This window comes from Vidua macroura, chromosome 14 (genome assembly GCF_024509145.1).
Source record: "Vidua macroura isolate BioBank_ID:100142 chromosome 14, ASM2450914v1, whole genome shotgun sequence".
In the NCBI taxonomy this organism is placed as follows: Eukaryota; Metazoa; Chordata; class Aves; order Passeriformes; family Viduidae; genus Vidua; species Vidua macroura.
The window spans coordinates 15,796,101-15,809,970 of NC_071584.1; the positions used below are offsets into that span (position 1 = coordinate 15,796,101).

At 56.0% G+C, this 13,870-nt stretch overlaps 1 protein-coding gene across 1 annotated transcript in view; it reads right to left on the bottom strand.

Annotated features, from left to right (window-relative positions):
- Window positions 1-13,870, bottom strand: part of EFNB1 (ephrin B1) — a 44,771-nt gene that overhangs the window by 24,934 nt on the left and 5,967 nt on the right. The gene's annotated exons all lie outside the window — the stretch shown is intronic.

Sequence of the window (13,870 nt, forward strand, 5' to 3'; positions counted from 1 at the left end):
GAGGGAGAGGCAGGTTAAAAGGGAACACGGTTGGATCAGCGGGGTTCCCACTCCTTGCCTGACCCCTCAGAAATAAAACGGAGGAGATTTCGTCTCCCGGTCCAAAGCAAAGAATTACTTTGGCAGGGGCTGCGGCGGCGGCCGGGCGCCCACTTGGAAGGGAAAGCAGCAGGAATATGCCCAAGGAACCCAAGACAAGCCCTCCCCGCCAAGCCCCGCTCATTCTCATGCAGATCAACCCCAGTCGGGACTGAACGGAGGCAAATTGCAGCCCCCCCCCCCTCCCCAGAGTAGGGCTAGGGGCACAGGGAAGGGCGGGTGGGGGGTTCAGCACATCAGATCTGACACAAAACCTGGTGTTTTCCAAGATCCCCCCTCTTCCCACCTCTCAGTTTTCAAGCTCAGTTGGAAAAAAAAGGAAAGCTAAGAGCCAAGAGCTGAAGTTACAGCTGGCCTTAGGAGACAAGGAGCCCCTTCCTTCCTGAACCCCAGGACCTGACACCCCACAAACAAAGTTTGCAGCCAGGAGTCTCAAAATTCCCCATGGGACAGTAACTGGGTGCTCCTGCTGCTGCATTCCAAGGGCTACAAGAGGGCTCCCCAAATCCCTCAGCTTCCCATTTTACTGGCTACCTCCAAAGCAAGGGAGAGGAGCCACCAGCCTCGCCATTTTCCTGAGAAATACCAGAAAAATAAAGCCTACATATGTCCTGGGGAGCAGTAGAAACCACAAGGTCTCCTGGATTTCCCCTGGCTCCCAGAAGCCCCTCACTGTGTCCCAGGGCTTGGGTTTCCATCCCTGGAGATCCCATTGAGGGCTGGGAGACAGCTCCAGAGCACCCACCCAGGTCCCTGGGGCTCTGGCTCAGCCCGGGGATGCAATGCTGCGGTTTGAAGGATTAATCTCAATGTTAGGAACTGGGCAGGGAGGAGCGAACCCTGCGGAGGGTTCCCCGTCCCAGCTGTGGGATGCCCTGCCCTGCCCTGACAGGTCTCCCGGGTTTCGCCAGCCCTGCCAGCCCCTGGTCCCAGGGGAGCAGCGTCACCCCCACCGCGCCGCCCTGACTCACAGCGGGCCCCTTTGATCCCCCGGCTCCCGGAGTGGCCAAACGAGTTCTGGCATTCCAGCTCTGGCTCCCGTCTGGAAGCGCCATCTTCCCAGGCAGCTGCAAATCACCAGCCCTCAGCCCCAGCATTACTGGGAACTTGTTCGGCTGCCACCGGCACTGGGGGTTATTAAGAGCTTCCCAACTCCCATCCCAACACAGGCCATGTGCACATCTGCCCACAGCTGCCCACCCCAGCTAGAATGGACCCTGATGGCCATCCAGTTCCAACCCTGCCAGGGGCAGGGACACCTTCCACTAGCCCAGGCTGCTCCAAGCCCTGTCCAACCTGGCCTTGGACACTTCCAGGGATCCTGGGGCAGCCACAGCTCCTCTGAGCAACCTGTGCCAGGGCCTCACCACCCGCACAGGGAAGAATTTCTTCCCAATATTGCATCTAACCCTGCCCTGTGGCAAGTGGGAAGCCATTCTCCCTTCTCCTGTCTCTCATCCAAAGTCCCTCTCCAGCTGTCCTAGAGCCCCTTTAAGCACTGGAAGGAGTTCCAAGGTCTCCCTGGAGCCTTTCCTTCTCCAGGCTGAACCAGGTCACCCCATGTTCCTCACTCCCACACCAATCCCACCACCGGCTCACTGCACTCAGCTGCCCCAGACCTCTGGCCCGGCTCCAAGGGGGTGGATGGGGCTGGGTTAGGTCTGGGAGAAAAAGCTGAAGATGAGTCACAGGACCTCAAAAGTTCATTTGTTCTCTCCCCTCTTGTCCTCCTGCACATAACAGCCATCACCAAAGCCTGGAAAGCCAGCTCTGCAGGGAAGCTGGATCCAGTCTCCTCCTCCAGTCCTGCTCTGGATGTCACCCAGCTGGGCAGAAACTGCCCCTTTCTCCCCAGAACCTGTTCCCAGTGCTGCCCACGCCCCTTTTTACTGTGAGGTCCTGTTCTGGAACAACAGCCCAAATTTTCTCCATATCTACACCAAAAAGACCCTCCTAAAAGTTTCAGCACTGGAAGGAATTGGGACACTCTTGTGCTCCCCCTCAGCAGCCCTTCCACTGCTCCCAGTTTACCCAGCTGAAGGCTTATGGGAAGAGCAGCAGCTGAGGGAGGGGCCACGAGAGAGGCCAGAACAGCACAGGAGTGTCAGGTTTTAATCCCTCCTCCAGGACAAAGAGATCTGGCTTGTACTTGCTTTTATTTTTAGGCCAGATTTACATGTACAGCTGAACTTCAATCCAACGTACAACTTCCAGCTGGGGAGAGGAGAGGAACCAGAACTCAGCCAGAGATCTCGGAACTGGTGCTCCTTTCCATCTCCAAAGATGTCACCAGACTCCGCCAGGACACAGGGCTCCCACTCCCAGAGGGAGCTTTCACAAGGCACTAAGCAAAGCTCATGTTTAAACCTAAAAATAACCCAGCCCTTGGGCCCGGGGAGGAGCAGGAGGAGGGCAGAGCACCCAGCCTGTCCCGCTCCAGCGCCAGCAGTTTCCAATTGCCTGCGGACGGGGAGTGTTCCCAATCCTCCCCCCGAGACGAAATCCTCCGCCTTGCCACCCACACTCATGGAAGAAAACTGGCGAGAGCTGCAGGAGACCAAAGTCTCCCCCAACCACATCCTGCCCCCCTGCTTTGCTGCCAGATGCGATCCCCCAGAGCCTTGTCCCAAGATCCCGCTAGCTCCAGCATTCCCAGCAGCGCTCCTCGCCCCACTCAGCGCGTGCCACCGGGCTGGGGCCACGTCACAGCCGTGCCACCACGCTGGGAGCCTGAGAGGGCTGATGCCACCAATGCAACAGGAATTCATTCCAAGGCTGGTGTCTGTCTGTCCTGCTAAGGCAGAGCCAGTTCCCAATCCCCAGCACAGAGCAATCCTCAAACCCACCAGTGCTGTGAGAGCAGAGACCAACCCCCATGGTTGGAGCGATGGTTTTGGGGTGTCCCCTAGAAGAGAGGGTCCTTTATCCTGGCTTGGGAACACCCCAAGTGAGCAGCACCGGTGCTGTTGTGGGTCCTCCCCGCCCTGCCCTGCAGCCCCTGTCAGAACTCACCCACACAAATCCCTCACCAGACTCCAAATCTCCTCCCTAAACCTCAGCTCCTCCATCCTGCCCTGCAGCTGCCAGCCCCTGGCAGGATTTAACCCACAAACCCTTTGCTGGACCCCAAATCTCCTCTGTGACCTCCAGCTCCTCCATCCCTTTCGTGCTTCCCTCTCCCAGAAAAGCCCTTCATAGGGCTCCAGCTTCCAACTATCCCACTTCACTCCAACTCCCTCAATCCATTTAAGTCTTTCTTTGCATGTCAGGTGTTTTTTTCTTTGCCTTTCTCTTTTTTTAACTTATTAAGGAGAAAGTTCAAACCATTGGCAGTGTCTGCGACGCACTAATTTGGAACTTAGTGCGGTGTCGACATTGCATTAAGTATTTCTGTCAACCATGAGGACACACCATGTCTGTGTAAGAAATTACACCAGCAATTATAGCTAAAGAGGCATGTAAAATTTAAAAAAAAAAAAATTAATGTATTCAGAAATGATAACTGACATTCTTATTAGGATTAATCTAATTTTAGTAGACTCATTTATATCCTGCCTCTGGATAAAAAATGAGTTTCAATTTTAAAACCTGGATAAAAAGTGGCATTTTTTAAAAAAGTACTTTTAGAAGTCACCCTGCATGATTAAGCGAGATGATAATGCGAGGAAGCTTAACAAAAAGCTGTGCCATTAAAGGAGATATTTGTTAAACAAAACAGAAGCAGAGATATTTATCAAGCCCAGCAGATTATTCCAGGGTAACTCTGGACCTGGCACTGCTGGGTGTTGCTCGCGGTCGCAAGTTAATGGAGAGCAAATTGGGAATGGCAGATAACGGGGAAGGGGCAGGAGTTTTGGCGGGCGCATCCTGCACCAGCAAGCCAGGGAATGGCAGCACTGGGGAGAGCCATCCATAGCCTGGATGAGTCCATGCCCCACTGGACATGGACAGCAATAAGGCAAAGGAAGAAAAACCCCAAAAGGTGAGTCAGTTCCACATCCCCAAAAAAGAAAGAACACAAGATGGAAGACCAAGGTCCTTCCCGAGGTTTGCTGAACACCAAGTGGGGCTCGGCCCGTTCCAGCATGGCCCAGCCCCGCTCCATGGCACTGCCTTAGATGGGCTGCTGGTACAAAATGTGCCCCTGGCCTCAAGCTCTGGTGTTGGCATGTTTTAACTCCATGGCAATGGATGCTTTGATTGCCACAGGTTCTGGCAGAGCACAGGAGTGTCTCTTCTCCCTGTGCCAGCCCACCACACTCTTCCTGCTACGTCCATCTCCAGCAACACCTCACCAACCCACGAATCTCCTCATCCATCGAACCAGCCACCCCATATGAGGAACCAGCCAAGAGGCCTCCTCCAGGCTCACCTGTTGCTCCATGTCCCCACATCAACATCCCCCACGTGTCCATGACCACCACATCCCGTGGGACACTGATGAGATCCCAGCCATGCCAAGGCGCAGGACACGGAGGAAGGAGGGCACAGGTAGCCTGCACAGCCAGGATGGGAGCCACAGCACCCACAGGGCTGGGCTCCCTCCTCTCACCCACATCCCCCCACTACAAGGGAATTAAGCACGGAAGCAAAGCACCAAAAGATTTAAGAATATGTGGAAAGACTCAAAAGCTGAAGAGGAAAAAAAAAATCCCAGGCTGATTATTTTATTTTCTCCTGACAGTTTGAGCCACAATGGCCAATAAATCCCAATTACGGATTTTAAAAATGCTTCCTGCAGACACTTAGACCATCAAGGCAATTCTGGGCTCCCATAACTCCTGGTTTATGATGGTCATACATGTCAGTTTTCCACAGAGCCCAGCATTTCAATAAAATGACCATAAACCTAGATTAGAGATTAAAGGACTGACTCAGAAGTTGTCAGAGGAAGAAACAAGTTTCCCTGCAATTGCTTTGCCATTTTTACCGACCAACAGTTTGGCTTTTTGATGGGTTTATGCCAGCAGTAAATTCTGGGCTGCTGACAGCTCGGTGTGTGAGACAAGTGAAGGCAGCAGCAGGGAGGTGCGGGGAGGACACAAGCCCAGCCCAGGCTCAGGCGATAACCCCGAGATGAGAAGTGACAGGGCTCCTCCTGGGCTCCCCAGCACTGGCACGGGAACACGGATGCCAGCTCCAGCCAACCTTCCTGGCCCCCCCTCCCAGCCCCCCGACCTGTCAGACTTCTCTCCAGGGAGCAGCTCTGTCCTCGTTTCTCCTCTTCCCACCTTGGCAGGGCCAGGAGCTGCCAGCACATGGGAAGGTGACCCCCTGAGGGCTCCCCACTGCCAGCACCGGGGAAGGTGACCCTCCGAGGGCTCCCCGTGGCCAGGCAGGACCAGGGACGCTGGGGAGCATCCCCGGCCCCCCCACCAGCAGCTGCCTCTCTCCTCAGCCTGTCTCAGCAGCAGCAACAGCTCAAGGGAGACGCCTTTGAAAGGATAAACGGCAGGCGTTTGTTGTGCTCCCGTTTCCTGGATGAATGCGCTGCTTCCTTTTACTAAGTGCTCTCTTAGGAGAAGGAAAAGGGAAAAATAAAACAGGAGCAGAAAGGAAGGAGGATGACTCACGGTGAGGCCACATCTCCACCGACACGCGAGAGCTGCGAGACGGTGCCAAGGACAAAGGCTGGGATCAAAAGCACGGGAGCAGATCAAACGCGCCCTCCCCGGGGAGGGGGAAGGTTTCAGGGAGCTGCCCGGGAGAGGAAGGTGGGATGGAGCCGGGCCCTCCCGGCCGCCCATGGGCTGCAAGCAGCCATCTCCCTTTCCTGAGCTTCAGCCCCTGCTTTCACCATCTGAACAGGAGCTCCAGTTGTTGGAGTTCAGTTAAGACACGCATATAGGGCTCCATACCAGGACACGGGCAGCGATGGGGACGGAGAGCATCAGGAGGAACCGTGGCTGCACTCAACAGGAGGTGAAAAAATGCCCTTTTCCTGAGGAAATGAAAGAGCTGAGCCCGGAGCTCAGCGCGCAGAAGGAGGCCAGTGCCCTTTCTGCCGGTGTCTCTCAAAGTCTATCAAAAAGTCCCATTTACATCAAAATGCCCTTCCAGACATGCTTCGATTTTACTTTTCCCCTTTCATCTCCGTCCCCCTCCCACCCCACCTCACAGCCCCATTGTCCTCGCAGCACCAGGAGCGGGCCGAGCACGCTGCCAGCGGGAAAGGAACAGGAGAGAAAGAAAAGAGCTGGAAACTAAGAGAGAAGCCGGAATCGCTCCTGGTCCCGCTCCAGCGGGAGCTGTGACCCCATCTCCTCCCGCCTGCTGCTTGGCGGCCGCCCCGGGGGACGGCGCTGGCCGTGTCCCCTCCGCGGGGACAGGGACTCGCTGCCCCAGCCTCCGCTGTCGCCCGGGGCTCTGCTCAGGCTCCGGTGGCCGACGATGGTTTCAGTGAACTTCCAACAAAAGCCTCGGGCAAGGACACCATCCTGCTCCGCTGTCCCCGGCCAAGCAGCACTGCACACCCTGCTTCCAGCACCGAGGACACTGGTGGCACTGGGAAACCCTGACACAGTGCTCTGGGCTTGGCCATCACTGCGCATCCCAACTGGCAACAAAGTGAATCGAGCACAAGTGCTTCACTCTGCAGATGAGACTTTAAAATGCCAGGGGAGCTGAACACTTCCACAGGTGCCAGTGCCAGACTCAGTTCTGACCCAGCCCTGTCCTACCTGTCCTCCTCCAGCAATTTGGATTTACTGAGCTGTTTCCTTCCCCAACCCTGGTCCCAGCAGTGCCACATCCTTCCCTCACTTTTCCAAGCCCCTTAAAAGCAGAATTGCTTTCCCCAGCCTGCCGGATGGACACGCAAGCCCAAGACTGAAATCTGCTCCAGGTTCCAAGTGCAAATGAGGTTTAAGTTTAACCCAGTAAAGCCCAACTCTAGCAGTGCACAATCCCAATGTTGTTCACCAGGCTCTGTCCACCTTGCCTGACACAGAGCTTTTCCAGTCCTCCCGTCCTATTGTCAGCATCTATTTTTAACCCCCAGCATTATTTCTCCCTGTGTGACTTCAGACACTCTCTGGGGACGAGGTGGAATTGCTGAGCTGGTTCCAGGCAAAGTGACTCAACTCTCACCTTCAGAAGCCACACAGGAATCAGAGGAGAAGTAAATTTTCCTCCATTCACATTTTCCTTTCTCTTTCCTTCCAAGCTCTGTCTGGGGCTGAAAGCAGGGAAAGCTGCAAGGAGGTAAAGCCTGTGTCCATCAGCAAGAACATGCAGCAATGCCATTTTCCTCCCTTTTCCTCCCTGGTACCTTCATAATCAGCTGGATTTTACTTGGGAAAAATCCTGCATCAACTGCTGGTGTATACGAAGGTCAGAATGGTAACCTTAACACAGGTGTTATGAGTGGAGCTCTGAGCTGCCAGGCACAGGGAATCTCATGGAGAGAGGCACCATTCCGGCAGGAGGGAGCAGCATTCCCCTCGCGGGGCCCTGGGCCGAGCGCCGGTGCCGACGCTTCACTGCTCCCTTTGAGCTGGTCTTGATGGCGCCGCAGAGCAGTAATTAAGGAGAAGGTCAGCAGCGAAGCCCTTCAAGAATCTGTCCCTTCAGGGGAGTATCCAAACAACCCCACCATTTGCTACCTTCTAATTCCTAAAGCGCACAAGCCCAACGCCAATCCAACGCCAACCCAATGCCGAGCACTTGTAGATGCCTCATGAAATGAGGGATGCGTGTGCTGCGTCAGCCAGATGTTGACATTATTTGGCATTAAGAGCCAATAAATAATCATTAATGCTGCTGCTGCAGCAGCCAGGCTCTCTGCAAGAAAGCCCAGATGCCAAAAATGCCGTGTTTATGGCACAAGGGGAGGCAGGATCCGGTAGAGCCGCCTGCTGTGCACAATGCAGCCGGCGCTGCCAATTCCAGTGTGCATCCCAGTCCCTCAGCACTCGGCACTCCTCCTGAAGCCCCAGCTCAGGGGCTGGCAGAGCTGGGAGAGTCCCTGCATGCCAACCTGCCCTCCACAGCCACACAGAATCACACTGGCCACCAGAAGCTCGGGTGACATCAGGAGTCGTTGCATTCCGAGCTGACACTGCTCCAGCCAGCCCTGTTTTCTGGGATGACTCCCTGGTTTCGCTCACTGGAGCTGGCAGGACGCTGGAACACACACAGCCCCGGAGACAAGGGGAGGCAGCATCTGGAAGCAATTATCCCAGCACTCTTGTATCTGTCACCCACTCCTTTTGTAAGGAACCATTCCCAGTATCAGCAATCTCTCAGTCATAAACCAGGAAAGGGATTTTACCCCTCATCCCAATGAGGCAGTGGAGACTTTCCTGATGGAGAGCAGGGTGGGCAAGGCTCCTCCTGCCAGGTCACAGGAGAACTGGGCACAGCAGGGACAGGCACCTTAAGGAGGAAGCCCACTCAGATAAGGAATACAACAATTTGTCTTGCCTGTGCCCTGGTATCATGCTGCAGCACTTTCAACACTATACTTCTGAGTTTGATGCCCCAAAAACCTCCAACTGTTTTACAGGCATGGATGAACTTCTGGGAGCTCTGTGGGATGGTCCCCATGCCTCCAACGCACCCCATGCAATTCCATCCTCAAACCACGTGCTCCATCCTAAACCAACACGCCTCCAGCCTCAAACCATGTGTTTCCATCCTCAACCCACGTGCCTCCATCCTCAAAGAGGAAAAACAAGGAGCAACAGGCCTTGTCTAGGAGAGCAGGAGCCAGGAGGATCCCACAACCTTCCCCACCACCGTGAACACCCCCTCCCCAGGCTAGGTAGTCCCTGCATTCTCCCTGGCATTCTCCTCATCCCACACCATGCTCAGGGACAACATGTAGCTTGCATCCCAAAAGGAAAACCAAGCCAAGAAAGGCTGACCGATGGGCACCAGGAGTGTTTCAGCTGGCTGGCAGATCCAGAAAATCCCCAGCACCTCAAACAGGAGCACCCCCACCCACCTTCCCGAGCCCACAAACTCCACATGCAGCAGAGGGAGGTGGCTCACGAAGACTTTCGTGCCTCTCTTGGATGTTATGAAACCAGGCAGGGAGCATGAAACTGCCTGCCGTGGGTGGGAGCACCCAGGGCTATATGGAGAGCCCGGAGGATTCCTCCGTGGTCTGGGAAAGCACGTGGGCTCCCCCGCCCCGCACACACCCTCGCAGGGTGGGTTTTTCTTCTGGAGAGACTGGGTGAGCACAAATACCCAGCACAGCCCCACATGAAGGGGGTAATTAGGGAACAGCACCCAGCGCTCACCAAGTCAGAGCAGAGATCAAAAGCAGAATGGAGCATTAAACCTCACCGGGACTGGGAGCTGCTCCTGGGAATGGACTCCTGTAGGACACCCCCCACCAATCCCTGCATCCCAGAACCACTCACTGCAGGTAGGGAACGCCAAGCCAAGGCAACACAAGCAGGCTTTCCTCCCTCCCCTACTCCCAGCAAGTCTTCCATAGTTCAGGGAAGTGAAACAAAAAGAAGGAAAATAGGAAAAAGCTCTTCTACTGCCATTAAATGAGCAGTAGGCACGAAGCTCCAAAGGACAGAGCAGTGGGAGAAGGGGGGTGGTCCAAAAAGCACAAGCGACCCTCCTCTCCCCTTTCCTCTCCCTCCACTGCTTTGCCAGGATGTTGCTACTTCAATTATTTCAGTAATTAGTTGAGCCCAGGCACTGCTAATGGGGGGCAGGGGAAGGGGGGCACAGAGAAAGGGGGTTGCAGGAAAAAGGGGACACAAACCAGCTGGGATGCACAGCCAGATCTCGGCCTCACAAAATTTCCATGAAAGAAGAATAATACAAATCTTAAACCCAAACACAGCTGAAGGGGAAATTCCAGCTGCCTCCAGCCCTTCACACCTCCAAGCGCCTTCCTGAAACCCCAATCCAGCCAGGCCTCCTTGGCTCAGTGAGAGGGAAGGGGGCTGTGCATCCCCAGTGGCACAGGGACAGCCTTTCCCACCTCCTGGGGAAGCATCTCCTTCTCCTCCTCCTCCTCCTCACATGCTGCGAAGGAAGCTGGGAACAATGGGATGCATCAGTGCCAGCTCCGGCAGGGATGGACACTTATGGACCACCCACCTGACTGCCTAGGGACAAGGGACAGGCTGGGAGGGACAGCCTGGAGCAGAGGCAGCTGACAAGACCCCCTCCCTTGCTTGGTGTGAGGGGCAGCTCCCTGGCCTGGTGACATGGGGGGACACGAGAGGGACACAGGGAATTCAGCAACTGCAGGCTGTGGTCACTGAAGGAGGGGCTGTGCAGAGATTCCCCATCTTCCCCCACCCCAGCTCTTCCCACAAGAGAGGGGCTGCTGGCTGAGCCATGGGCCAGACCTTCCCTTACAAAAATAACACTTCATCTTTTTTTTTTTTTTTTTAATTTCTTCTTTTGAAATAATTGACTAATTGGCCAAGCCCCAGGTCCATGCTGGGAGTGGATCCCAGGTTTGCTCTTGCATAAAGCGCTTATTAAAGACATCACAGGAGGACAGGACAGGAGAGGAGGGGAGGGGGGCCAGGCAGAGCCTGGCAGGCCGGGGCGGTGCCCAGAGCACGCTGGAAATTTCCCATCGCACCCAGAGGGAGGCAGCCCAAAAATTAATCCTGATCATCCCCCGCAGCGCAGCTCTGCCCCGAGCAGGGCCTGACTCAGCCGGGATGGGCATCACCCGGGGCGGGCATCACCCAGGATAGGCAGCACCCAGGGAGGGCATCCCAGTCCCAGCACCCTCAGAGTGGGGCTGTGAGTACGTGAAAGGGAGGGGGTCCCCCTCCTCTCCTCCCTTTAATCCCCAGCCCCAAAGCAGAGCCCTTTCAGGGGAAAGTGTAATGCAATACCTGGAAAATTTCTCCCACCCGTTCTCCGCTGTCGGCTGCCAAATTTAAAACATATTTGCTGCCTGGCCTTGAAGAAACGTAACCTGCTGCCCAATTCCAACACGTTCATTCTTTGGGGGACAACGAAAAAATTCACAGAGCCGCTGGTGGCTCCTCTGCTTACACCCCGCAGCCCTCGGGGCTGGGAGCTGCCAAAAAGCTGCCTGGGAGCCTCTGCCAGCACACACCGGAACGCCAGGAAAGAACAGGAGGGAGGGAGCCCTTGCACAGCAAGAGGTTTATGAGTCAATGTCCATGAGCCCCAAGAATCAGCTGGGTTGCCACCAGACAAAAGCCCTTGGAATATGCAACATTCAGAGCAGTACAAAACTCCGGAGCATGGGGTATAGGCAGAGACCTGCAAGGAGAGGATCCTCACTCAAAAATGGAGCCAGCCCATCTCCCCTCGCAAGTGGAGAATTGAGGGAGCAGGTGGATGCACACGCAGCCTCATCCTTCATCCCACCACCCCTCACCAGGTGGCTCCTCACCAGGAGGAATTTTCTGGCAGGCCAGGGTTTCAAGGGGAGGCTGGAGCTGTGGGAAGGGGCTGGGGGAGGGCACAATGTGTTTAGCAGACTGAGCGATCCGACAGGGCCCATTAAAGGAAACAATTTGTAATACAATAATTATTATGTCGTTTCTCTGGCCTCTTTCCTAAGCCTCCCTTTAAACAGTTTGAGGCTTGAGGGGCCTCTAGAAAGCAGAAATCTGTGGAGCTGAGGGTGCTCCAGTGTCCATATGTGCCAGGATGAGGAAGATGGGATGGACACATAGAACAGACACTTGCTTGAAGCTCTCCATGCAACGGGAGCTCACAATCCTTGAGGAACACGGGGAACAAAGAGGAACTGCTGCTCCCCAACTGCAGGGGATCATCAGCAGATAAGGGATCTCTCTGGGAACACCACTGGATGTGGATCCATAGTTGCTCCAACCTGGAGCGAGGCCGGGTCCTGTGGCCGCTCCAGCTCGGCTTTTCTGCTCTGAAGTTCTCGGCCACACATCTGAAGAAAGCGGCAGTAGCGAACAACAGAGCGAGTGCAAGCAACACAAATCCCCGGGATAATGAGCCCGGAGGAGGGAGACGGTGGGCTCTGTCTGAGGAGGGAGCAGTGCTTTTATTGGAGAGGCCTAAAAGGGCTATAAATCCTCAGATTCAAAGGCGAACTCAAGCTCTTTCAAGTCGGAGGAAGGCCTGGGATGTGTCAGCTGGGAGGACTAACCACGCCGCGTCCCCTGCTGAAGTGGCCTCTTCAGCAAAGCCGCGGAGCAGCCCGGGATATTACACCCAGATCCTTTCCATATGCTCCCGGCCGGCCGCAGGCAGGGCACGACGGCATCCCTGCCGGCACCGGGAGCCGCCCGACCCCCCGCACAGGAACACCGGCCACCCTGCCTTAATGGGGGGCACCTTTGTGCCCATTCCTCTTCCAAACCCCACTGAGACTTTGCCCCCCGAAATCCCAATGGGAGTAGGGGGCTGCGTCCCTCCCTCTCGCGTTTGGCTGCGATACTACAGCAAGCCCAGACAAAGAGCGCGGAGCCCGGCACCAGCACATCCCTGCGTCCCTCCACATCCCGAGGCTGCCAGCCCTGCCTGCCAACCCGCACACCAGGCCGTGCTCCCACGTTTCAGAAATCCATTAAAAGGGAAAAATCGGTGGCAAAGAGGAGACGGTGCCGAGCCTCAGCCCTGCGTGAGCAACCGCAGACGCTGCCCAGCCTAATGAGAAGGAAACCATGGACACACTCTGGAATGGGTGTAAGGGGGTTTATAGCTCATAAGCCATGAAAAGGCACTTTGCTTTTCCCAAAGTATCTACTGGGAAGAGGTGGGATGGCAAAAGCCAGGCAGGGCAGCTGGTACACAGGGCTGGGCTCATCCTGGTAGGATGCCAGGGGCAACGAAAGGGATTGCTGCAAAGTGGGATGTTCCTGTCCCATCCCCAGCAGTGACGCAAGCCTGGGTGCCACCAACACCAGCCAGGACCCCCAACTAGGGAGGGCACCCACCCCAGGGCTTTGAACTTCCTAAACTCCGGCCTGAAGGTGCTGGGACAGAAGGAGCTGGGACAGCTTGTGTGCTGTCTCCCAAGTATCCCAGCCTGCCACCTCCACACTGGAACCAGCAAGAGCCAATCCATGTTAAACCAGGTGACTGCAGGCTTCTCACCACAGCCCAGCCCCAGCAGACGCGGCACACGTGGATCCGTGCAGGCACAGCACCACAGAGGGATAGAGCCTTTGAAAAACTCCAAGGGGAGCTCATGGCTGGACACCAACCAAATCCCTGGCTCTGCCCTCACACAGCCCCCCCTGGAAAAGCCTGGTCCCATGGCCTCAGAAAGGGCAAGCAGCCCACCTGGGAAGGGCCGGCTGCGGGTAGGAAAAGGTTATTCCCGAGCAGGCGAGCCAGGGTTATAAATAGCTGGCATTTTTGAAGTGCAGCTGCTCAGCTCAGCTCGGCCGGGGCGGCACTGCCACGCCGGCACCTGAACCGGCTCGGATCCCGCCCGGGGGCTCCGGCAGGGAGAGCTCACAGAGAAGCCACTGCTCACTAGAACACCACGAGGAACCCCCCAAACCTGTCCCCTCATCCTCCAGCGAGGAGGGACTGGAGGCCCCCGAGCCGCACTCTGGGGATCACCTGCAGCCTCCACTCCAGCTCCAGCAGAACCTGCTCCACGGAAGGGCAGGGGCCAGGAAAACCCCACTGTGCACAAATCCAGCCTCACCGAGCAGGACGTTTAGCCCTGGCTTGTCCGACTCCTCTGGGACCAAGTCTGGACAGGCTGGGGGAGCCAGGAGTGCCAGGACTCCAAGGCTCAGCTGCGAGCAGAGCACTGGGGCTCCAACCAGGGATGGGATCCTGAGACTCCATGAGCCCAGCACCACTGCTC